The sequence below is a fragment of the Silurus aristotelis genome, assembly GCF_946808225.1.
Source record: "Silurus aristotelis genome assembly, chromosome: 10".
Taxonomy (NCBI): Eukaryota; Metazoa; Chordata; class Actinopteri; order Siluriformes; family Siluridae; genus Silurus; species Silurus aristotelis.
Genome location: NC_139583.1, coordinates 17,298,262 through 17,321,822, shown reverse-complemented (window position 1 = coordinate 17,321,822; position 23,561 = coordinate 17,298,262). Strand labels below are relative to the sequence as shown.

At 40.0% G+C, this 23,561-nt stretch overlaps 1 protein-coding gene and 1 long non-coding RNA gene across 3 annotated transcripts in view; both read left to right on the top strand.

Annotated features, from left to right (window-relative positions):
* The window catches only part of LOC310732357, a 78,279-nt gene extending 74,902 nt beyond the window's left edge, over positions 1–3,377 (top strand). Inside the window, exon 2 of the long non-coding RNA XR_014535457.1 lies at positions 3,270–3,377. This is a non-coding gene — a long non-coding RNA (uncharacterized lncRNA). The remainder of the gene's footprint in view (positions 1–3,269) is intronic.
* Positions 1–23,561, top strand: part of LOC310732306 (uncharacterized protein) — a 1,052,581-nt gene that overhangs the window by 51,683 nt on the left and 977,337 nt on the right. The window lies entirely within an intron of this gene.

Sequence of the window (23,561 nt, the reverse complement as noted above, 5' to 3'; positions counted from 1 at the left end):
AGATTTGGACACAGTACATACAAATCTTGAGATCCCGATGATGACACATATCTCCAATATACCAGATATTGACCCAAAAAATACTTCAGAGTCAGCCTACTGAGGAGGACATAAAGTATTGGGCTTCGAAACAATGTAAATCATATTCTGCTGGTATCATTAGAGATGTAGATGGAAAAATTGCTCTGCCTAATCTAGCTTTAATAGTGTTGGTGAAGCATTACCATGGGGTGTCACACATTAGCATATCTAAAGTCACAAAGGCTATAAACTCATCATACTGTATTGCTGATGTAGCTAAAACAACCAAGCTAGTGTTAGATTAATGTTTGACTTGTGCCAAAACTAACAGACATTGACCTGTATGACATTACATGCTTAATTTTCCTGACCAACACCTACAGATTGATTTTACACATATGCCACCAGTAGGAAATTTGAGAAACCTGTTGGTTATAGTTGACAGATTCAGTAAGTGGCCAGAAGCATTTGCATGCGTGACAGAGAATGCTAAAACAGTTGTAAAAATATTAACGAAAGAGATCATCTCTTGGTTTGGTATTCCTAGTGTGATTGAAACTGATAACAGCACACACGTTGCTTCTAAAGTAACACAACTTTTGGCTAAAAGTTTAGCAAATGATTGCCATTTTAATATTCCCTATCACCCACAGTCAGCTGGAGGGGTAGAGAGAACAAACAGAACCATTAAGGAATGTGTTACTAAAGCCTGCATTGAAACAGGCCGAACTTAGACTGTTGTTCTCCCGGCAGTACTCAGAGAACGAGAATGACTCCATCTTCAACTACTAAACTGTCACCTTGTGAAATTCTAATGGGCCATCCTTTCCCGACCCCATGGGTCAGGCGAAGCACTGGCATTTCTTCCTTAGGTAACCTGGAAGTGATGGTGGACGACTACATTTCTGCCCTGGTTAAAAAAATTTAATTCTATTAGTGCTGATGTTTCACTAACTCTTCCTCTGCCCACATAAAACCCAACACACCCTTTTTGTGCCTAATCAGCATGTCCTGATATGAAGTCTGAGCCCTACCAAGGTCGGTGAGCCGAAGTATCAGGCTCCAGCGACTGTTCTAGCTGTAACCAGAACTGGAGTTCTGACTGATTATCAGCCACAGTGGATACACGCAAGCAGGATGTGTGCTGAGCTGCACGGCATCGGCAGAAAAACTTCCACCGGTGGCGCACGACGATGCCAAAAGATAAACTCCCCAGAGAAATACAGTGGTACCTTGACCTACGAGTTTAATTTGTTCCATGGACGAGTTCATCAAATCAGTTTTCCATATTGAAAATACTTAAAATGGCATTAATCCGTTCCAACCCTCAAAATGACACCCCGTTTTTATGTTTCATGTTATTAAATTGGAAAATACATTTCTAAATAATAAATCTTATAAAAAACATAATAGAAAGAGAATGTAAAGATATAATAAGGTTTCATTCAGTGTATTTTCCTTGGAGATGAGACGATTTGAGTTAATGAAAATGCCGGTGGGGTGTGCGTGTGTGTGTGTGTGTGTGGAGGGGGGGGTAGAGGCGATAAGCGGAGGCGGAGGGAAAACTTATTTTTACTATCACTCCTGTACACTATGTATCCCTGAACTTTAAAAATTTTTTACTTTCTCTTCTTTGCTTATGTTAATTTTCATCACATAATCCTCGGTCTCCACACACGCAGTAATACCGGAAGAATGCAGTGGCAGGCTATTCCCAAAATACCGCTATGCTCCTAATGGAAGCGCAACATATTGCATTTAGTGTCTTTCGTTAAAGCCTGTGTAAATTTCATTAGTTTCAGTGTAGACAGGTGAGGCTTATTTATGTTAAAAATAAAAATCTTTGCCAAATTCAGTGGGTGCGGCTTATATAAGGGTTCGCTTTATAGTTCGGAAATTACGGTAGTTGTAATTACACTCCGAATTTTCTTAGTTCTCTTTGAACACATCATTCAGAAAGAAGAAACTGCTACGTATTTCGAGAAATATAGCTAGTTTTAGGTATAAAAATAGAGTAAAATACCAAAATAATAAAAACAAAATAAAGGTAGTTGTGATAAGAGTATGATTGGTTTATTGGAGAATAGTATTGGAGAATAACAGGTGCAGATTTGCAGAGTGTGCAAAATTTTAACAACAACAAGCGGATTAGCTTTGGTATTTTTGTCTGGTGTATAAAGCATAGCATGTCCATCTTGTATATGAGGGTGCACAAAAGTTCACAAGTTCATAGTGCTCAGGGGAAGATTAGCATAATAAAATAAAAATAAGCAAAAACAATATAATTTTGGCTTCTTAACACATAACATTTCTTATATTAGTTTAAATCCAAGCTTAATACTTATAACCATTACTCAGCATTAAAATAGTATAATACTCAGCTTCGCAGAGAAGTCGGTGTATGAAGAGAGTTCATAAAAATCAAATAATCATGCTTAAAGAGGCAAAATTAGTTAAAAATATACACAAAAGCGCAGCAGTTGGAAAATAATTGGAGAGAGGAGAGCCGGAGATAAAAGGCTCAAACAGTATTTCAGGCTCAGTTTGGGTAGAAGCATCCTGGGTATGAACAGTGGAAGGCATGGAGGGATGTACACAAGGTCCAACAAGTCATCCCTAAAGGCGAATATGCGCCATGGCCAAGGTATGCCTCGTAGGAGAAGCTAATGGAAGAAGGGGTAAAAAGAAAGGAAAAATGAAAAATAAGAATATAATAGATATAGAGTTGAAAATGGACGATAATAATCATAATATAATATGGGCATTGCAGCCAATGCACCGAGCAACTTGCAGGCAACATGCTTTAACTATAAACAAACTGCATTCATGCACATATAATACATATAATCAAAGTAGAATCTTAAGTAGGAGTAAATCATAAATTTATATCTATCTATCTATCTATCTATCTATCTATCTATCTATCTATCTATCTATCTATCTATCTATCTATCTATCTATCTATCTATCTATCTATAAATATATATAGATATATATATGATTCTTGTATTGATTCATGATGATTCATGTATTGATTGTTGGAATTGTACTTTGTATGTTGTCATGTTTGATGATGATGGTAGGAGTCCTCGATTAGAGTGGTAATGAAAAAATAGTATTTTGCACGGATAAAAAATTTTAGAAATACCATAAACTAAGATGAATACTGGAAAAATCAATTAAATGAATACAAAGCTAAGAATACAGAAAATCAAATCTATTTTACTAAGGGAGAATTAAGGTATTAGGCAGTATATGTGTTGTGTCTTTTGGTGAGTTTATAACAAGGCATTCAGTTAAGGATGACACACACACGGACTTAGCGTGACTGTTTTTTTACTCACATGTCGAGAGAGCATAACACCGGAACATGTACATCCGGAAACCGTGAACAAGGTGCATTGTGGGTAATGTAGTTACGTAAACAGCGTTAACACAATACACAACATTTCCTCCCCTCTTACTCCTTGAGGTATAACACAAGATTGCAAATTAAACTGTACCACTTAAATTATATATATGTTTCTTTTATCAACATATCTATGAACTTAGACCCTTTTTTTTTTTTTTTTTGTAAACATGAACATTGAGTCTTTATGTTGAATCCCGTCGTAAAGTGACAACTATATCCTGGGAATGAGGGTAGACTACCTCAAACCCTAGCTTACCCTTAGGGGATTATTCTGCCCCGAAGCAATAAGGGTAGCCCCTAACTAAGTGTAGTCCAGTAAACGCTGAGGAGGACGCCGCTCCCTTGCTGGATACTGGCGGCCAATTTGGTTTCCATTTCCTGCTGGTGAAGATGATTGTTCGTTAGCAAAAGGACAATTTGTGGTCATCATAGGCTCCTTTGTGGAGACTACTGAAGTTGGAGAATTATCATATATTTGATCAGTGGCATCAGTGACCTCAGGAAGATCTATAACGGTGCTGGCTCCACCAAGCAACTGATCAGTATGTCTCCTCCAGGAAAGATTTTCAGCAGTCTTGACCTTATATGACACTGGACCCGTTTGGGCCTCCACAGTAGCCGGAACCCATTTCGGACCACTACCATAGTTCCGAGCAAGCACTGATGAGCCTGTTGCAAAGATTCTGTCCTTGGCTCGCAGATTCCGTCGCTGTACTTGATGGTCTTGTTGCCGTTGGACAGTTTCTTTGAGTGTAGCTGGTTTAATCAGCTCAAAGCTTGTCCTGAGCTCTCTGCTGAACAACAAAAAACCTGGCGATACTTTGGTGATCGCATGCGGAGTACTACGATAGAAGAGCAAAAAGCTGTGCAGACGTTGATGAAATGTGCCTTGCCCGAGCGAAGCTTTCAAAGCATGTTTCATGGTTTGGACAAACCTTTCAGCTAATCCATTAGTTGCAGGATGGTAAGGTGATGACGTTATATGTTGTACACCATTTGCTTGTAGAAATGTGGCCATCTCATGAGATGTAAATTGGGGGCCATTATCTGAGACAAGTTGCACTGGTGATCCAAACCTACTGAACATTTCTCCCAGTTTCTCAATTGTCTTTTCAGCTGAAGTAGATTTCATAATGGCCACCTCAGGCCACTTACTGTGTGCATCCATGACCACCAACAGCATTTTGACCTCGACTGGGCCAGCAAAATCAATATGAATGCGATGCCATGGTTTTTCAGGATATTCCCACGGGTGCAGAGGTGCAAGTTGTGGTGCGTTACGTATGCGCTGGCATGAGGTACACGTCCTAGCTTTTTCCTCAATTTGGCCATCTACTCCTGGCCACCAGAAGTAGCTCCTGGCAATCTCCTTCATACGGACCATTCCACAGTGTCCCACATGCAGCTGTTTTAACACTGGCTCGCATAAAGCCGGGGGAATAACCACTCTCCTTCCCCACAACAAGCAGCCGGACTGCACCGAAAGTTCATGACGCCGAGAGATGTAAGGTTTTAGCTCCAGGCCATCGTTCTCCCCTTTACCGGTTATGACGATATCCACGACTCTTGACAGGACAGGGTCATTTCGTGTGCCCCTGCGTACTTGTGTGGCCGTTATAGGAGCCCGTTCCACCTGGCTGAAATAGAAGATTTTAGCCACCTTTGCTTCCTTTACCCTGTCAGCGAGAGGCAACCTGGACAGACCGTCCGCATTTCCGTGCAATTCTGACTTTCAGTATTTGATGTCATAGGTGTGAGCAGATAGCAACAAAGCCCACCTCTGCATCCTACTGGCAGCAAGAGCGGGAATGCCATGGTGTGGACCAAATATTGCAGTGAGTGGGCGATGATCGGTCAGCAGTGTGAACTTCCTTCCAAAAATATACTGATAAAACTTACGCACTCCAAACACAATGCTTAATGCTTCTCGCTCAATCTGAGCATAGTTTGCTTCTGCTTTGCTCAGACTCCTGGAAGCAAACGCGATTGGCCTCTCTTGACCATTGGGCATGATGTGGGACAAGACAGCTCCCACACCATATGGAGAAGCATCGCAGGCCAGCTGGATAGGAAGAGCAGGGTCAAAATGAGTGAGTGCGTTTGACCCTGAAAGTGTCTCCTTTGCTTTTCTGAATGACTCCTGGCATTCAGAGGTCCACTTCCAATTATTCTCATGGCATAACAATTTGTGCAGAGGTTTCAACAGTGTAGCGATGTTTGGAATGAAACGCCCATAATAGTTCAGTAAGCCGAGGAAAGACCGTAACTGACTGACATTTTTGGGTACTGGAGCATCAACAATAGCCTTAACCTTGGATGGGGACGTATGCAGACCAGATGCATCAATGACGTGCCCCAAGTACTCGACTGCAAACTGGAAAAATTCACATTTATCCTTGCGCACTCTTAATCCATACTCTTTCAGTCTCTCAAGGGTAGCATCCAGATGTTGTAAATGCGACTGTTCATCTGTGCCAGTCACCAGAATGTCATCTAAATAACACACAACTCCTGGAAGTCCAGCAAGAATCTGATCCATCGCTCGCTGAAAAACGGATGGAGCCGAAGTAATTCCAAACGGTAAACGTTTGTACCGAAATAGGCCTTTGTGTGTGTTAATGGTGAGAAGTTCTCTGGACTGTTCCTCAACATGCATCTGTAGGTATGCCTGGTTGAGGTCGATTTTGCTGAATCTTTGTCCTCCAGTCAACCCAGCAAAAAGGTCATTAATGTGAGGCAAGGGGTATTGTTCTGCCGACAACACTGGATTCACAGTAACTTTAAAGTCCCCACAGATCCTTATGCCTCCATCCTTCTTTATAACTGGAACAATAGGTGTTGCCCACTTACTCACATTGACTGGTTCCAGCACACCATTTTTCACAAGTTCATCCAAGCTCGCCTCTACTTTAGGTTTGAGTGCATATGGCAGGGGCCGGGACTTTAAGAACTTTGGCTGGCTTCCCTGCTCCACAGTCAATTTTACTGTGATGCCTTCCATACTGCCTAATTCCTGTTTGAAAACTTCACTGTGTTTTTCAAGAACACCTTCAAGGTCCAGGGTTTTAGGTGTCATCATATGTATGGTCGGCCAGTCCACTTTGAGTTGCTCCAGCCAGGAACGTCCCATCAACGAGGGGTAATCACCAACGACCACATACAATGGCAGTTTTTTTGTTTGTCCATTCAGTTCAACTGTTACTTGGGTGAGTCCTTTCATTGTCACTGATTCCCCAGTATAAGTTTTAAGGACAACATTAGGTGGTTTGAGTGGCAGGTGGCTGAGTATTTCTCTGTATACCGCATCCGACACCAGCGATACAGCAGCACCAGTGTCGATTTCCATTTTCACTGGCTGTCCTTCCAGCAGCGCGGTGACTTTATAAGCCTTGGTTCCACCTGCGACAGTGAGCACATGCAAAGGAAATTCCTCATCAGATGTGTCAGTACTCTCTTTATTCTCCTGTCCGACTGTAAAGATGCGCTTTTTTTGTTTCCTTCCGAAAACTGGTTTTTGATGCATTTTTTTCTTTTCTTATTTTATTCCTACACGCACGCTCAATGTGTCCCTTTTTCTTACAGCTGCGGCACTCCATATCCTTAAACCAGCATGAAACAGGCGAGTGCCCAGTCTTACCACAACGGAAACATGGGCCTTTAATTTCAGTTTGTTTTTCTGTCTCCATCTTGTACACTTTACTGTTAGAGCTCAATTGCTGGGCTTCCTTTGCAGCCAATTCCAGAGATACACTCAACTCAATTGCTCTTTGTAGTGTCAGGTTGCTCTCTGTTAACAGTCTTTTCTGTATGCCCTCGCAGCGTAGTCCGCATACTAATCTGTCCCGCAGTGTATCGTTGAGCACATCACCAAATTCACAGTGTTCAGCTAATTTTTTTAGCACTGCCACAAACACTGCCACAGATTCCCCTTCTAGCTGAATTCGTCTGTGGAACCGAAATCGCTCTGCTATTACTAAGGGTTTTGGTGAGAAATGTGCTTTAAGAGTGTTCACTATTTGAGCATAAGTTTTCTCTCCAGGTTTCTCTGGCTGGAGGAGGTTACGCAGTACTGTATATGTCTTTGGACCCATTACACTTAAAAATGTGGGTACAACTTTCTCTTCAGTAATAGCATTCGCTGCTACAAAGTGCTCAAATCGTTCTGTGTAAGAACACCACTGCTCACTGCTTTCCTCAAAAGGACCCAAATTTCCAAAAACTGATGCCATTTTAGCCCGTTCTCTGTCGTTTAACAATCGATTCAGTCACTTATCTGAATCGTGGTCTATTCCCCGCTTATCAACCAAGACCTGAAACTTGCAGCAAACAAATATTCGCGCTTTTTGTCAGCGATTTCGCCGTCAAGCCGCTTCACTTCCGCCTCCTGAAACACACACGGGATAACGAGATCCTCGTCGCCACTTTGTTGTGTCTTTTGGTGAGTTTATAACAAGGCATTCAGTTAAGGATGACACACAAACGGACTTAGCGTGACTGTTTTTTTACTCACATGTCGAGAGAGCATAACACCGGAACATGTACATCCGGAAACCGTGAACAAGGTGCATTGTGGGTAATGTAGTTACGTAAACAGCGTTAACACAATACACAACAATATGAAAAGACAAAGGAATTTTTGCAAGGAAGGAAAAAAACAAAACAAGCAAACAAAACAAAAAGGTGTGAAAATTGCGGGGGAGGATTGGGAGTTTTGTGGTAAATGTATGATCATGGTATTTTTAAAAAAAGGAAAGGTCACAATCAGATGTTTACGGTACATGTAAATTAGAGATGTATAGAAGTGAATGAGGCCTCCTGGAAAGGGGTGGCATTTTACTAAGAAAAGGTATAAACTTACCAGAAAATACGTAAGCAAAAGTTGGGATATGCAAAAACTCGCAAAATTATTGGTGTATGTAAATTAGTAAGGAGTGTCAATTTGGGTTATAAAAAATGAAAGATTTGCCTCGTGAATTCGCAATTGACCATAATAACTGACGGGTAGTAAGGAGAACTCGGGGAGTCTTGCTGTTAAGAGTAGGCTGTTAAGAAAGCTCAATCCTGAAAGGCCTTTTAGGGCCGGGTTATAATGACTGCAATAAAGTGATTTGCTCCTTCTCATCTCATGACTAGACGATTCTTTATTTGGTCTGGCTTTTTAATATTTGGTATTTTTAAACTTATTGGTAACTGATAAGTAATTGCTCGAAACTGATTCAAACGAAGAGCCACTTAATTGATATGCCCGCTCAGGCACAGGGTCTGAGTTCTGACAGTATACCTGATAATACTGCTTATAGACATATTAAACAAGCACTGAGTAACAATTGTCTCATGATGTCTTGGAGAAGATTAAAAAACTGCCGACAACGTTTTTTGTGAAATTGAGAATGTATTCACGATTGCTGAACACTACTTTGTTTTAGGATTGATTCTTGTATTGATTGTTGGAATTGTACTTTGTATGTTGTCATGTTTGATGATGATGGTAGGAGTCCTCGATTGGAGTGGTAATGATAAAGGATTATATGCATGTAGGGACGGAATGAAATGAAATCTATTGTTTTCGTTTTGTCTTTATCTTTTCATTTGCAGTTTATATCACCGCTCCTGTTCCCAGGAAAGAACATCCTATTTTATTGGTGTGTGATGCTAAATCATAAACAAGTTAAAGTGGCCATTGTTAGAGTTAAGATGGTTCTCATTTACATTTACATTTGCAGCATTTAGCAGACGCCCTTATCCAGAGCGATGTACAAAAATGCTTTGAGTCTCTAGCAATGAATAAATCTACACTGGTATGCAAGATTACAAACTTAACGCTCACACATTTCTCACACAGGTTCACACACATTTGCTTTGTTTGTTCAGTGTCTATAGAATATTTACGTTGTTAGTACGTAAGGTATGCAGGGAGTCTTTATCTGGGCTTACACATCTCCGGCTAGTATGTCTTCTTATCCAAACAAGAAACAGCTTTAGGTCAGGCTTTCTTTCCAATGTGTATATATACTTGTTTGTTGCATGCAATAAACTAAAAATTAATGGAAAACCGTTTAATAAAATACAATACGTGAACAAAAAAGCTTTCATGATAACCATGTTTGGCAAAAATAAGAATTTTTTCATATGAATATGAAATAAATTGGTAAAATGTGAATTTGTATATCCAAAGGAAAAAATGAATGAAAAGCTGTAAAAAAAAAAAAAAAAAGAATTGAAATAATTCAATGAAAAAACATTACAAATCAAGTTTTTTACATTTATTATGAAAAATGTTTTTATATATATAAATTTGAAATAAATTGGTAAAATATGAATTTTTATATACAAAAGAATAATTTAATAAAAAACTGTTAAAAAGAAGTTAAATAATTGAATAAAGAAACGTGATATGACAAAACAAGTTTTTAAAAAAACAATTGTGAAAAATGACTTCTCATATTCATTAGCATCATTTAACTAAAAAACATAAAAAATTCTATGCAAACCTTGACATGACAATGGTTTGAAAATGACTTTTTCTTAATTAAAGATGAATTGTTTGATTAAAATATATGCTAAAATATTAATTCGTGAAATTACAAATCATGTATTTACAAGTTATTGTGAAATTAATATGAATGTTTATATTCACATTCATAATTTCACAAATAAATCGTTAAAAGTGTAATGTGAATGAAAAAGATTTCATGAAATACCATGTTTTGACATAAATATGACTTTTATCATATAAATATGAAATTTATTGGTAAAAAATAAAATTTTTATATTGAAAGCAATAATGTCATAAAAAACTTTATATAAAAGTGAAAAAATTCAAAGAAAAACGTGCTATGACAAAGCAAATTTTTACAAGTTTAAAAATATGAATTTTTATGTACAAAGGAATAATTGAATGTAAAACTGTTGAAAAATTTAAATATTTCAATAACACTACAAGACAAATCAAGTTTATTGTGAACTTTACTATAAAAATGAGTAATTGTGAAAATATAAAACATATGATATTGGAATACCTTTAAAAAAGTGCCAGAAGTGAATGAAGTATTATTTTATGATTTTTTTTTTTTATATTATGAATAATATGAATTTTTATATTCATAAGCAAATTTACATTAAAAAACATTCAAATCTGCGATAAGTAAACGAAAAAGGTGTCATGACAAATTATAGTTGGACAAAAATATGCCTGTTTTCATAAAAAAAAATTTAATAAGCAATTTAAGAATAAACATAATAAATAAATATTACATAAAAAAGAAAATTTTTTTGACAAAAATAGGAAAATTTTTCATAAAATGATAATTTTTAAAACATGAATTTTGATATTAAGAAGAATAATTTAATTGAAAATCATTAAATATTGCAAATAGTGAACAATAAAAGAAAAAAATTTTTAGAAAGTCATATTGAATTTAAAATGAAACAACAGTACATATTTGGCAAAGTCTTCTACGTGCTGTCAAGAATGAGTTTCTTAGCCACTAAAAATGCGATTCCGCAAGTATCAGGCTTCTAGGACGAAGAGAAAGCTGTTTTTCAAACCAAGTCATTTTGCACAAACAGCATGCACTTGCCCATGATCTGTGTACATGTTTATGATGAGATATGATATAAGAAAACATTTTCTGACCGAAATATGATATTTTTCACATAAATATTATAGATATTTCAAAAATATTGATTTTCATATTCATAATCATAATTTTGTAAAAAGTGTTGAAAACTGCAAAAAGTGAATGAAAATGGTTTAGAAAGTCGTAATTCATCAAACACGAAACAACAGGACAAATTTGGCACAAATTTGGCAATGCATTTTACGTGCTGTCAAGAATAAGTTTCTTAGCCGTTGAAAAAGCGATTCCGCAAGTCTCAGGCTTCTAGGACGAAGAGAAAGCTGTTTTTCGAACCAAGTCATTTTGCACAAACAGCATGCACTTGCCCATGATTATTTTACATGTTTATGGTGAGATATGATATAACAAAACATTTTCTGACCGAAATATGGTATTTTTCACATAAATATTATAGTTATTTAAAATATATTGATTTTCATATTCATAAATATAATTTTAGAAAAAGTGTTGAAAACTGCAAAAAGTGAATAAAAATGGGTTAAAAAGTCATAATTCATCAAAAACGTAACAAAAGCACATATTTGGCAATGTATTCTACGTGCTGTCAAGAATGAGTTTCTTGGCCATTGAAAAAGCGATTCCGCAAGTCTCAGGCTTCTAGGACGAAGAGAAAGCTGTTTTTTGAACCAAGTCATTTTGCACAAACAGCATGAACTTGCCCATGATCTGTGTACATGTTTATGATGAGATATGATATAAGAAAACATTTTCTGACCGAAATATATTTTTCACAGAAATATTATAGTTATTTAAAAAATATTGATTTTCATATTCATAATAATAATTTTGTAAAAAAGTGTTGAAAACTGCAAAAAGTGAATGAAACTGTGTTAAAAAGTCATATTTCATCAAAAACGAAACAAAAGCACAAATTTGGCAATGCATTCTACGTGCTGTCAAGAATGAGTTACTTAGCCATTGAAAAAGCGATTCCGCAAGTCTCAGGCTTCTAGGACGAAGAGAAAGCTGTTTTTCGAACCAAGTCATTTTGCACAAACAGCATGCACTTGCCAATAATTAATTTACATGTTTATGATATAACAAAACATTTTCTGAACGAAATATGAAATTTTACACATAAAGATTATATTTATTTCAAATGTATTGATTTTCATATTCATAAATATAATTTTAGAAAAAGTGTTGAAAACTGCAAAAAGTGAATGAAAATGGGTGAGAAAGTCATATTTCATCAAAAACGAAACAACAGCACAAATTTTGCAAAGCATTCTAAGTGCTGTCAAGAATGAGTTTCTTAGCCGTTGAAAAAGCGATTCCGCAAGTCTCAGGCTTCTAGGACGAAGAGAAAGCTGTTTTTCGAACCAAGTCATTTTGCACAAACAGCATGAACTTGCCCATGATTATTTTACATGTTTATGATGAGATATGATATAACAAAAAATTTTCTGACCGAAATATGATATTTTTCACATAAATATTAGTTATTTAAAAAAAAAATAAATCTTCATATTTATAATCATAATTTCATACAAACTGCAAAAAGTGAATGAAAATTGGTTAGAAAGTCATAATTCATCAAAAACGAATCACCAGCACATATTTGGCAAAGCCTTCTACGTGCTGTCAAGAATGACTTTCTTAGCCGTTGAAAAAGCGATTCCGCAAGTCTCAGGCTTCTAGGATGAAGAGAAAGCTGTTCATGGGCGACCTGCCCTCCGGACACTTGTTCTTCCCTCCAAGTTTGCCCGTCCAAAAGACGGAGGTTCTCCTTCAGGGAGGTCAGCCCCCCCCTCGCCGGCGAGGGTCACTCTCTGTTCCGCACAGGCTTCACTGTTCCCCGTGTCGTCCAGAGTGCGTTTCCCCGTTCCAGTGGGGAAAGATGTGAGATTAAGTGCAGAAGCAGTGTCACCAAACACTCCCCTTCACTCTCCTCTCACAAATTTAATAAAGGCTACGGATCCAGTTTTTCACAAAAAAACACAAAAAATACAAAAAATATCAATAAATCTGACGAATCCAATGAATTCGTCTCTGGGAGAGAATTTTTCCCCAGATCCCCGCATGTCATCTTTAGTTTGGCCACTAGATGGCGCCATTGCACCATTAATGGGCGATCCAGCTGGATCGGCTCTCGGCATTTCGCCGGGCTGTGTGGGGACGCTCAGGAGTCACGTGACAGGCTGGCTGTCTGTCTCATTCCCCGATTGGGTGATTCACAAAGTCACGAGGGGGTAACAGACTTCAGTTTGCCAAAACACCCCCGCGGTTCAACGGAGTGGTATGGTCCCATACGGACGAGAGCTCCGCTCAAATTCTGAAAGACGAAATCTCATCTCTTCTCGAGAAGAGAGCGATTCGAGTTGTATCCCCGCATCTAAGCGATTAGAGTTTTTACTCTCGCTATTTCCTGGTCCCGAAAAAAGACGGTTCTCTCCGTCCTATTCTTGATCTCAGAGTGTTGAACAAACATTTAAGGAAATACAATTTCAGAATGTTATCACACGGCCCGCTCATACGTTCAATAAAGCAGAAGAATTGGTTTTGCTCGATCGATCTGAGCAATGCTTTTTTCCACATAAGTATCTATCCTCCGCACATGAAATTCCTTCGTTTCGCCTACCAAGGCGTGTGTTACGAATTCATGGTCCTTCCGTTCGGGCTCGCTCTGAGTCCGAGGACGTTCTGTCTGTGTGTGGAGGCGGGACTTGCGCCTTTTAGATCAGCGGGTATCAGAATCCTCACATACATAGACGATTGGCTTATTATAGCCGATTCGAGAGAGAAAGTGTTTCAAAACACTGCCCGTGTGCTCTCTCACATCGCTGCGCTCGGTTTCAGAGTCAATGTGAACAAGAGCAACTTCACTCCCGCTCAGGAGGTCATATTCATGGGGCTGGAGCTGAATTCCGTTACGATGCGCATGCGCCTGTCACAGAACCGCATCTCTTCATTCATGAACTGTCTCGCGCGGTTCAGGGAAGGAGCGCGCATACAGTATCGCACATGCCTCAGATTACAGGGTCTTATGGCTTCGGCTGTCCATACTTTGCCTCTAGGTCTTCTGAGAATGAGGGCTTTTATGTAGTGGGTTTTGTCCCTGCACCTCAGCCCGTTGTGCGATCTTTGCCGCTATGTCACGGTGACGCGCGCGTGCATGGCCGCGCTGCGCCGCTGGAGAGCTACGGAGTTTTACGCGCATGGGACCCCTCTCGGGGCGATCATGCTGCGAAAAGTGGTAACGACAGATGCCTCCTTAACGGGGTGGGGAGCCACACAGGAGGGCAGATCAGTGAACGGTATATGGCCGAACTCACTTCATTCAGCCCATATAAATTATTTGGAGCTCCTCACAGTGTTGAAAGCTCTAAAGCATTTTTTGCCTCGCCTGCAGGGACATCATGTGCTGGTGCGCTGCGACAATACGACAGCTGTGGCACATATCAACCGTCAAGGCGGCATGCGCTCCTCCAAGCTTCATGCTCTAGCTCACAGGTTGCTGGTATGGAGCGCACGGCATTTCCTGTCGTTACGGGCGACTCACGTCCTGGGCATTTTGAACAGGGGCGCAGACCTTCTGTCGAGAGGAAACCCACTCTACGGAGAATAGCTCCCAGGTGGCCCAAGGCACCTTTGCTTGCGGAGATAATTCCTCTTTTATATGCAGAGCCTTGGCCCCTCCCCTTGCGCACAGACCTCCTGGCCCAAGCGAACGGGGAAATCTATCATCTTCACCCAGACAGGGTGGCTCTCTGGGCCTGGCCCGTGAGAGGGCGAATTTAAACACTTTGTGGCTTTCCCCACGTGTTATCGCCACGATTCAGAATGCCAGGGCCTCTTCCACACGTTCTCTCTATGATTGCAAGTGGCGTGTGTTTGAGAAGTGGTGCGAGAAACACCAGCTCGTCTCATATCTGTGCTCAGTTTCTGACATTCTGGGTTTTTTGCAGGACCTTATCGATCGTGGCAGAACTTTTTTGATGATTAAGATCTATTTAGCGGCTATCGCTGCGTGTCACGTCGGGTTCGGCGACACTACGGTGGGTCAGCACCCCCTTATCCGTAGATTAATGAAGGGCGCGCGCCGCTCCATCCCGATCACCAAAAGTGTAGTCCCAGATTGGGATCTATCCATGGTGCTGGGGGTGCTGGCCCGACAACCTTTTGAGGCCCTGGGGGATATCTCCCTCAGGCTTCTGTCCTTCAAGACGGCTCTGCTTCTGGCTTTGGCTTCCGCCAAACGTGTCAGTGATTTGCATGCGCTCTCAGTTCATTCCTCGTGCACCAAATTCTCGTTCAATGGAGATAGGGTTTTGCTTAGGCCTAACCCGGCCTTGATGCCTAAATGCTTCCCAGCTTTCTCTGGTGAGGTGATTGAGCTCTTTGCCTTTCATCCTCCCCCTTTTTCCTCTTTACCAGAGGCTGAATGCTTTGTGCCCTGTGCGTACCCTACGGGTTTACATGGACAGGACAAACTCTTTTCGAAAGAGCGACCAGCTCTTCATCTCTTGGGCCCCACCGAACACGGGGAATCCCATCTCTAAGCAACGTCTCTCTCGCTGGCTGGTAGAGGTCATCTCCTTAGCGTATGAATCTAGGGGCATGCAGCCCCCAGGTGGCCTTAGAGTGCACTCCACTATAGGCGTGGCTACTTCTTGGGCTCTGTTCGGGGGAGTTCCCTTGCAGGACATTTGTGCCGCTGCGAGCTGGTCCTCTCCGCACACCTTTGTTAGGTACTACCGGCTCGATGTTACTCGAACCCCGGTAGCTCATGCAGTCTTAAGTGTGGGCTCTTCGTAGCCACATGCTACTAGGCCTGCACTCCTTTCAACCCCGTCTGCCCGGCCTAGTGATGTATGTTTCAGGCGCATAAGCCCCTTTTTTCCTGACACCTAGGTTGGCCCATTCACATGTCTATGAACATGTTCTCCTTCCACATGTCGTGGTTTTTTATTCATGGCTGGTTTTTTAACCCCAGCAGTATGTTAATTCTTATGCTTTGTGACGTGCCGTGCACCACCTGTTGGCCGTCCTCTGGCTTACAGGGCCTCGCTATGAGTGTATTGGGCAACCAGGGGAGTTGTCTATATCTCCCATAGGTGGATCTCAAACACGAGATGATGAAAGAGAACAATAGGTTACTTTCGTAACCCAGGTTCTCTGAAACATCGAGTGGAGAGATCCACCAAGTTTGCCCCGCTTGCTGCACAAGAAGCGAATATGCTCACTGAGGAGAGGTAGCTCCTGTCTGTCAAGCCAGACTTGGTGCATTTGGATGCTTCTGCAGAGGTCAGGTACGGATGCCCTTCCCATAGGTGGATCTCTCCACTCGATGTTTCAGAGAACCGGGGTTACGAAAGTAACCTATTGTTTGTCGAACCAATTCATTTTGCACAAACAGCATGCACTTGCCCATAATCTGTTTACCAGTTTATGATATAACAAAACATATTCGGAACAATCTATGAAATTTTTCACAAAGATTATAGTTATTTCTAAAATATACATTTTCATATTCATAAACATAATCTTATAAAAAGTGTTGAAAACTGCAAAAAGTAAATGAAAATTGGTTAGAATGTCATAATTTATCAAAAACGAAACAACGAAAAAAACTTTGTCGGCAGTTATTTCATCTTCTCCAAGACATCATGAGACAATTGTTACTCAGTGCTTGTTTAATATGTCTATAAGCAGTATTATCAGGTATACTGTCAGAACTCAGACCCTGTGCCTGAGCGGACACTTTAATTAAGTGGCAAACAGCCAGACCAAATGAATAATCTTCCAGTCATGAGATGAGAAGGAGCAAATCACTTTATTGCAGTTATTATAACCCGGTCCTAAAAGGCCTTTCAGGAGTGAGCTTTCTTAACAGCAAGACATGGTTTGTTTGCTTGTTTAGTTTTTTCCCTCTTTCAAAAATTCCTTTGTCTTTTAATATACTGCCTAATCCCTTAATTCACCCTTTTCTGTATTATTAGCGTTAATTAATTTAATAGATTTTTCCAGTATTCATCTTAGTATGTGCTATTTATAAAAGATTTTATCTGTGCAAAATACTCCTATTTTCTCTGACTACAGTTTCCTGTCTTGAACTTTTTCTAAATCAAATCTTGCCTATATCTTAACTACAAGCTTTCTTAGCGATTCCTGTATGTTTGTGTGTCTTGGTTATTGAACATCTTATAACACTTGTTTTTCATCAACTGACAACGTGTAAGTTCTGTGCCTAATTTTTCCTAACTCATTTTTTTTTTAAAGATTTTGTATATATATATATATATATATATATATATATATATATATATATATATATATATATATATATATATATATATATATATATATATATATACACAGTATATATATATATATATATATATATATATATATATATATATATATATATATATATATATATACAGTATATATATATATATATATATATATATATATATATATATATATATATATATATATATATATATATATATATATATATACAGTACAGACCAAAAGTTTGGACACACCTTCCCATTCAAAGAGTTTTCTTTATTTTCATGATTATGAAAATTGTAGAGTCACACTGAAGGCATCAAGGGCTATTTGACCAAGAAGAAGAGTGATGGGGTGCTGCGCCAGATGACCTGGCCTCCACCGGACCTGAACCCAATTGAGGTGGTTTAGGGGTGAGTTGGACCACAGAGTGAAGGCAAAAGGGCCAACAAGGGGAACTCCTTCAAGACTGTTGGAAGACCATTTCAGGTGACTACCTCTTGAAGCTCATCAAGAGAATGCCAAGAGTGTGCAAAGCAGTAATCAAAGCAAAAGGTGGCTACTTTGAAGAACCTAGAATATGACATTTTTCAGTTGTTTCACACTTTTTTGTTATGTATATAATTCCATATATAATTCCACATGTGTTAATTCATAGTTTTGATGCCTTCAGTGTGAATCTACAATTTTCATTGTCATGAAAATGAAGAAAACTTTTTGAATGAGCAGGTGTGTCCTGATACTTCGGCTCACCGACCTTGGTAGGGCTTAGACTTCATATCAGGACATGCTGATTAGGCACAAAAGGGTGTGTTGGGTTTTATGTGGGCAGAGGAAGAGTTAGTGAGACATCAGCACTAATAGAATTATATTTATTAACCAGGGCAGAAATGTAGTCGTCCACCATCACTTCCAGGTTACCTAAGGAAGAAATGCCAGTGCGTCGCCTGACCCATGGGGTCAGAAAAGGATGGCCCATTAGAATTTCACAAGGTGACAGTTTAGCAGTTGAAGATGGAGTCATTCTAATTCTCTGAGTACTGCCGGGAGAACAACAATCTAAGTTCGGCCTGTTTCAATGCAGCCTTTAGTAACACATTCCTTAATGGATCTGTTTGTTCTCTTTACCACTCCAGCTGACTGTGGGTGATAGGGAATATTAAAATGGCAATCAATTGCTAAACTTTTAGCCAAAAGTTGTGTTACTTTAGAAGCAACGTGTGTGCTGTTATCACATTTAATCACATTAGGAATACCAAACCTAGAGATGATCTCTGTCGTTAATATTTTTCAACTGTTTTAGCATTCTCTGTCACACATGCAAATGCTTCTGGCCACTTACTGAATCTGTCAACTATAACCAACAGGTTTCTCAAATTTCCTACTGGTGGCATATGTGTAAAATCAATCTGTAGGTGTTGGAAAGGTTGCTCAGGAAAATTAAGCGTGTAATGTCGTACAGGTCAATGTCTGTTAGTTTAGGCACAAGTCAAACATGAATCTAACACTAGCTTGGATGTTTTAGCTACATCAGCAATACAGTATGATGAGTTTATAGCCTGTGTGACTTTAGCTATGCTAATGTGTGACACCCCATGGTAATGCTTCACCAACACTATTAAAGCTAGATTAGGCAGAGCAATTTTTCCATCTACATCTCAAATGATACCAGCAGAATATGATTTACATTGTTTCGAAGCCCAATACTTTATGTCCTCCTCAGTAGGCTGACTCTGAAGTATTTTTTAGGTCAATATCTGGTATATTGGAGATATGTTTCATCATCGGGATCTCAAGATTTGTATGTACTGTGTCCAAATCTACTGGTTGTTTTGCTGCTTTCTTAGCCACTGTACTTTATCCACTAACGTGTTTTCCAAATTTCCTCTGAATCACCTGCGGCATGTCCTTTAACCTTAACTATGTCCACTTTGGCAGGGAGTTGAACAGCATTTAAGAGGTCGCTTAGGAGATTAAAATGTGCTATGGGCTTTCCATCAGCTGTTTTAAAGTGTCTTTGCTTCCATGTTTCAAAAATCATTCACAACATCATAAGCATACTTAGAATCAGTGTATATAGTCACTACTTTACCTTCAGACAACTGACATGCTCTTGTAAGTACGACCAACTCTGCAGCTTGTGCAGATGTGTATGGTAATGGTTAAGCTTCAACTATTTCACGAGGTAATCATACAACCGCATATACACATCAGAGGGTTTTGAACACGATCTATCTACATATAGGCAATCCCCCTATTCCAGGGCCATATCTAAAAGATCAGGCCTACAAGAGGTCCCTTGTTCAATGTGTTTAAGGCAATCGTGTGCATCGTCAAAACCATCAAAGCCAATAAGGTCTAGCAGATCACGCATTGTTACTACAGCTGAATGCGGCTGAGAAGAAGGCTTAATGGTTACGTTTTCTGTTGCCAAGAGCGTGATTTCATAACCAGATCTACGTCGTGCTGTCATATCTTGTGTGTTGAGGTTACGTAAAATAGCTGTTACCTGATGTGAGGTGTACAGTATCAAATGATGTGACAGCACTGTCTTCTCAGCATCCCTGACCATCAGACCATCAGCAGCCACTCTTTAATAAAAACATTTTTATAAAAGAAAGTCACCACTTTTTTTTCAATTTTCATAATTTTTTTCTTTGGATATACAAATTCCCATTTTACCAATTTATTTCATATTCATATGAAAAAATTCTTATTTTTGCCAAACTTGGTTATCATGAAAGCTTTTTTTGTTCACGTATTGCACTTTATTCAACGGTTTTCCATGAAAATATGCTTCAGTATATGAAAATGTATGATTTACAAATGAATTTAATATTTATGTAAAATGTCATAATTTGGTCAAACCATGGTTTGTGATGTGAAAGTTTTTCTTTTACGTATTGAACTTTTTAATGGTTTCTAATAAAATAAATCAAATAAAAAAATAAATAAACCCAGCCATTAAGGAGGCACAAGCCAGTGCACTCTTAGTGACAGTCCCAAGCTCGGATAAATGGGGAGAGTTGCGTTAGGAAGGGCATCCAGCGTAAAACGTGCCAAATCGAATATGCGGGTCACGATTAAGAATTTCATACCGGATTGGTCGAAGTCCGGGTTACCAACGACCGCCACACGTATCGTTGGCCAACAGGGTACCGGTGGAAATTGGGCTACTGATGGCCGAAGGAGGAGAAGGAGATGTGGAAGACGTCTACAGAGGAGAAAGGGAAAGGAGAAGTGTAGGAGAGTAGAGGTTAAGGTTGGTACTTTAAATGTTGGCACTATGACTGGTAAAGGGAGAGAGGTAGCTGATATGATGGAGAGGAGAAAGGTAGATATGTTGTGTGTTCAGGAGACCATGTGGAAAGGGAGTAAGGCCAGAAACATTGGAGGTGGGTTTAAACAGTTTTATCATGGTGTGGATGGAAAGAGAAATGGTGTAGAGGTGATTCTGAAGGAAGAGTACAGTAACAATGTAGTGGAGGTGAAGAGAGTTTGTGATAGGGTGATGATCGTGAAGCTGGAAGTTGAAGGGATGATGATAAATGTCATAATTGCCTATGCTCCACAAGTCGGCTGTGAGATGGAGGAGATGGAAAGATTCTGGAGTGAATTAGATGAAGTGGTGGATGGTGTACCTAGAAATGAACGATTGGTGATTGGTGCAGACTTTCATGGACATGTAGGTGAAGGGATCAAAGGTGATGAGGAGGTTATGGGTGGGTATGGCCTAAAGGAGAGGAATGTGGAAGGGCAGATGGTGGTAGATTTTGCTAAAAGGATGGAAATGGCAGTGGTGAATACATGTTTTAAGACGGAGCATCATAGGTTGACCTATAAGAGGGGACTAAGGTGCATACAGGTGGATTATGTTCTATGCAGAAGATGCAACCTGAAGGAGATTGGAGACTGTAAGGTGTTGGTGGGGGACAGTGTAGCTAGACAGCATCGGATAGTGGTCCGTAGGATGGTTTTGGAGGCGAAGAAAAAGAGGAGGAGAGTAAGGACAAAGAAGAATAAGATGGTGGAAACTGAAGGAGGAAGAGTGTAGTGTGAGGTTCAGGGAAGAGGTCAGACAGAGGCTTGGTGGAGGTAAAGAGGTGCTGGATGATTGGAAAACTACTGCAGGAGTGATAAGGGAGGAAGCTAGAAAAGTACGTGGTGTGACATCGGGAAATAAAAAGGAAGACAAAGAGACGTGGTGGTGGAATGAGGAAGTGCAGGAGAGCATAAGGGGAAAGAGGTTAACAAAACAGAAGTGGGATCGACATGGTGATGAGAAAAGTAGGCAGGAGTACAAGGAGATGCGGCAGCAGGTAAAGAGGCATGTGGTGAAAGCCAAGAAAAAGGCATACGAGGAGCTGTATGAGAGGTTGAACACTAAGGAAGGAGAAAAGGATTTGTACCGATTGGCCAGGCAGAGGGACCGAGCTGGGAAGGATGTGTTGCAAGTAAGAGCAATAAAGGATGGAGATGGAAATGTGTTGATTAGTGAGAAGAGTGTGTTGAGATGATGGAGGGAGTATTTTGAGCAGCTGATGAATGAGGAAAATGAGAGAGAGAGAGAAGTTTGGATGATGTGGAGTTGGTGAAGCAGGAAGTGGATAGGATTAGTAAAGAGGAAGTGAGAGCAGCGATTAAGAGGATGAAGAGTGGAAAGTCGGTTGGACCAGGTGACATACCGGTAGAAGCATGGAGATGTTTAGGAGAGATGGCAGTGGAGTTTTCAACCAGATTGTTTAACAAGTTTCTGGAAGGTGAGAGGATGCCTGAGAAATGGAGAAGGAGTTTGCTGGTACCGACCTTTAAGCATAAGGAACATTTGCAGACCTGCAGTAACTACAGGGGAATTGGGTTGATCAGTCACACCATGAAGTTATGGGAAAGAGTAGTGGAATCCAGGCTGAGAGAAGAGGTGACCATCTGTAAGCAACAGTATGGTTTCATGCCGAGGAAGAGCACCACAGATGCCTTATTTGCTTTGAGAATGTTGATGGAGAAGTACAGAGAAGGACAGAAGGAATTGCATTGTGTAGGACATGTATGAGGACAGTGTGACAGCAGTGAAGTGTGCAGTAGGAACAACAGACTGGTTCAAGGTGAAGGTTGGACTGCATCAAGGATCGGCCCTGAGCACTTTCCTGTTTGCAGTGGTGATGGACAGGTTGACGGACGAGGTCAGACAAGTTCTCACTGGACTGTGATGTTTGCGGATGATATTGTGATTTGTGGTGAGAGTAATGAGCAGGTTGAGAAGAGCCTGGAGAGGTGGAGGTATGCGCTGGAGAGAAAGGGAATGAAAGTCAGTAGGAGTAAGACAGAGTACATGTGCGTAAATGAGAGGGCGGGCAGTGGAGTGGTGTGGCTGCAGGGAGAAGAGGTGGAGAAGGTGGAGGATTTTAGGTACCTGGGGTCAACAATGCACAGTAATTGAGAGTGTGTTAGGGAAGTGAGGAAAAGAGTTCAGGCAGGGTGGAGTGGGTGGAGAGGAGTGATTCGTGATAGTGGGGCATCTGCAAGAATGAAAGGGAAAGTTTATAGGTCTGTGGTGAGACCTGTGATGTTGTATGGTTTAGACAGTGACATTAGGTAAAAGACAGGAGGTGGAGCTGGAGGTAGCAGAGCTGAAGATGTTAAGGTTTTCGTTGGGAGTGACAAGGATGGACAGGATTAGAAATTAGTTTATTAGAGGGACAGCGCATGTTGGACGTTTTGGTGACAAGGTGAGGGAGGCGAGATTGAAATGGTTTGGACATGTGCAGAGGAGGGACATGAATTATATTGGTAGGAGAATGCTGAGGATGGAGCCACCAGGAAGGAGGAAAAGAGGAAGACCAAGAAGGAGGTTCATGGATGTGGTGAGGGAATGTCTGCAGGTAGTTGGTATGAAAGAGGCAGATGTAGAGGACAGGGTGGTATGGAGACGGATGATCCGCTGTGGCGATCCCTAATGGGAGCAGCCGGAAGAAGAAGAATGGTTTTTAATTAAATTATGCTTATGAATATAAAAATTTATATTTTCACAAAAACTCATATTTTTATACTAATTTTAGCGTTTTTTTATAAAAATTATAATTATGAATATTAAATGTAATATTTTAATAAAAACACTTTTTTTAATAAAAGCAAGTCAGATTTGTGTCAATCTATTGTTTGTCATAACAGTTTTTGCAAAGCACATTTGCACTTTTTAATGTTTTTTTTTTGTTAAATGATGTCATAATTGTAAACACTTGATTTGTCATGTA